The sequence below is a fragment of the Adiantum capillus-veneris genome, chromosome 6 (genome assembly GCF_014529385.1).
Source record: "Adiantum capillus-veneris isolate H3 chromosome 6, ASM1452938v2, whole genome shotgun sequence".
Lineage (NCBI taxonomy): Eukaryota > Viridiplantae > Streptophyta > Polypodiopsida > Polypodiales > Pteridaceae > Adiantum > Adiantum capillus-veneris.
Genome location: NC_140936.1, coordinates 119,654,649 through 119,657,841, shown reverse-complemented (window position 1 = coordinate 119,657,841; position 3,193 = coordinate 119,654,649). Strand labels below are relative to the sequence as shown.

Genomic DNA, 3,193 nt, shown 5'->3' with positions numbered 1-3,193 from the left:
TGGATAGTTGGAAGTAAGCCTGACGTAGTAGAACATTAGTGGCCGAAGACCAAGCAAGAATGGAAGGTTGGATATGGCCATGAAATTCTCATGCAGAGAGACACTAAGAGAGGGAGGAAGAGGGGTCTGGGCTATGGTTACCTGCAACTTGGGCTTTGGTTTTGACAGTACAACAGCAACAAAATCAAGCGTCTCATCATTGGCATCCATCCTTGTTCTTTCTCAGACCTTCTGTAGTAGGACCTCGCACTTTCCAAAAATTTCAAACTGTAACTTAGTGTGTGCCTTCAAGCACCAAACATACACGCATCAAACTCTTTTGCATGAGTGGGTGCATCTTAGAGTCCATGGTTCCGCAAGTGGTTGTGCTCGATATGTCGCATGTGTCTTCAAAGGAGGCTCCATAGAAGCCATGTGCTTTGGAGTGTGGAGACACCCTCAAAAGGGAGCCCAATCAGGACCTAAGTGCATATGTCATCTTGCAAGCAAGTATGCTCCAAGGCTTTACATGATTGGGCTCTTTAAGGATGCCAATGGAAAAATGAGACTTGGGATCTTTAGTACTGCAAAGTAGATGGCAACGTCTAGAAGATGATGCAAAGGAGACTAGATGTGGTAATTGATGTAGAGGTCACTAGAAGAAATTAATGGTTAGAAGACAACAAATCTCAGGCATCTACAAATGAGGACCACATCATTTTTTACACTGGAAGTACTCCATGGTGTCCGTGGTGGGCCTGGGTGAAAAGATTGTATTTACGACTAGAGATTGAACTCTCGATTGGGTGTGCGGCAATGATTGGTTTCTTGATGGGTTGCGTGGTTGATTTTATGAAGGGAGTCCTAATTCTAGATCAAACCAGTAGCCTCTTAAGCAAGCTCTTGCTATTCTTTTCTTTGCAAGCCACCTAGCAAGAGGACCAAGTGCCAACTAACCATTCCAAGAGAGAAGAGTCAGCTCGATTTCCTTCATAAGTGCTACAAAAACTTAATCATTGCAATCTTCCATGTGAAACCTTCGTACTATCAAGATTGAGGGCAGGCATATACCTCCAATCTCCTCCTTGTGGACAAGAATACATCACTCGACATAAATTGTTGTATTTTTGCTAATTATTTTGAGAGAATTGTCTTCTGAGAGAGAGAGAGAGAGAGAGAGAGAGAGAGAGAGAGAGAGAGAGAGACCGAGAGAGTCTATGCATATTTAGATGCAATCTTGGAATGTCAAACTATCTAAATTCACTCTTATATTTGGTTCTTTAAAAAAACAAGAGAAATCAAGAGAAAGAGTGAGAAGAGACACATAGAGAGAGGCTTCTTAGTAAGAGAGGAGCTAGAGGAGAGGCTAATATATTGGTCAAGGAGGAGAGGGCATCAAAGTTAGCCACTCTTAGAGATGTTATGTAATCATATAATAGTCAATTAGATAATGTACTTAGATTGAACAATGGAGCTTGCTCTTTGAGTGGCTTTGCTCGGTGTTTGGTAAAACTCTACTATGAGGGCATATACTCTAAATTTTGTCAAAAAATTATCACAATAAAACACAAAAATTCAATGCATCTCACAAAACATTGCCCTCTAATAGTCATAATGTTAGGTCCGCATTCATAATGCCTCCCCCCTTCCTATTTGGAGTCATCCTTTACGACAGGGTATTGCAAAGGGTATGTGTTGTGCTTGGGCAATTAAAAGTTGTGCCTATGCAGGCCTTGTAATGTAGCCCTATTATGCATACACAGTAAATGCATGGAAAAGATTTATGTTGTGCAAGATGTGGGTATAAGCAATTTGCTTATTGGCATTTGTTGGCGAGGCTTCCTATTCTAAGCAATGTAATGGTCTTTGAAGCTCCTGTATCGTTGCTTGATTGAAGCGACTTGCTCTCTTCTAAATTAACTGTAATCGTAGGAAGAATTGTAAGAATTCAAGCGGCGATGCACTGACAGCAGTTTTGTTGTTCTTCTTTGGGACCCATTTCTTTACGATTATTGGTTGTTTTGTTGCTGGCTCTCGTTTGGGAACCCATACTTGCCCGTGCTTCGTTTTTGTTTGAAGAGACTTCTTTGAGATCCACCTTTTCGTTGTGTGAGTCAACAGTGGTCTTTGCTTCAGCCCTTGTACGCTTGGTTGGGGACGGGATTTAGGCTTTGAAAGTTGATACTGGGTTTGTTTTGGAATCCAAATGAATTCCTGACTTTTTCGTGCTTGAATCATCTTCTTTGGAGCCCAAACCTGAGTTGTGAAAGCTTGCAATTTTGTGATATTCCTACCCGTCCGTGCACGCTTTCCTTGTTTTTGTTTTGGTGTTGGATCTTGTGATTTGATTACAGATCTTTGTCTTCTTGATCCATATCTGTTTTTGGCCGATCTGGCTTTTTGGTATCTAGATTTGTTGAGCTTTTTGGCTTTGACTTGTTGTCCTGTTCTTTTGACCTGTCATGGTTGTTGTTGAAGGGGTTGGTGATAGTGATGGTTTGAGTTGATGATAGGGGATGTTGTAAGATTCATCACTATCGCTACTATCCTCAGCAAGGTTGACTTCTTGTACTTTCCCTTGATTTTTTGGCTGGTAGTGGAAAGTTACTGTCTGTTTGCTCATGGGTGGTAGTTTCTTGGAGGACTTTTCTAGCCCTTTGATTAGAGCATTATTAGCTCGTTGCTCTGGTCGTATTCCTCCTAGCTGAGTCTTTGCATCCTTATTAGGAGCCATGTATGAGGATGCTTGTGGTGGCTATGTCTTCAACGAGGACTTTGGAATCCACTTTTGATGCACTTTATTCGTGTAGCGATGACATTGATTCCCGGGTCGTTGATCTTCTTGAAGCTCGAAGTTTTCTACAGAGTCATAGAACTCGTCGTCTTATTCTTTTTTTGATTCTCCACATTTCTTTGTTTGCTCCTTATTTCGAGAGCTTGTTGATGTCCGGATCTCTTCGTTTTCCTGGATTACACTCACTGCAAAATAAGGAATGACATCATAGCCATTTTCATCACAAAACTTTGTTGTGGGAGTATCCTCCACAGCGCACACGTCCAGAGTAGCCAAGATGTGTTCCCATCCAAAAGGCTCTAACTCTTCTTCAGGAAATGGTTCTGGGATATAGTCCATATCCTCTATAACCCGCTCTAGGATACATTCCTCAAGTTTCAAGCTGCCACATTGTGAAGCTCTACACATCCATAATTCTTT

At 41.5% G+C, this 3,193-nt stretch overlaps 1 pseudogene; it reads left to right on the top strand.

Annotated features, from left to right (window-relative positions):
- Nucleotides 1-347: 347 nt before the first annotated feature.
- Nucleotides 348-912, top strand: LOC147456167 (light-harvesting complex-like protein 3 isotype 1, chloroplastic; annotated as a pseudogene).
- Nucleotides 913-3,193: the final 2,281 nt, after the last annotated feature.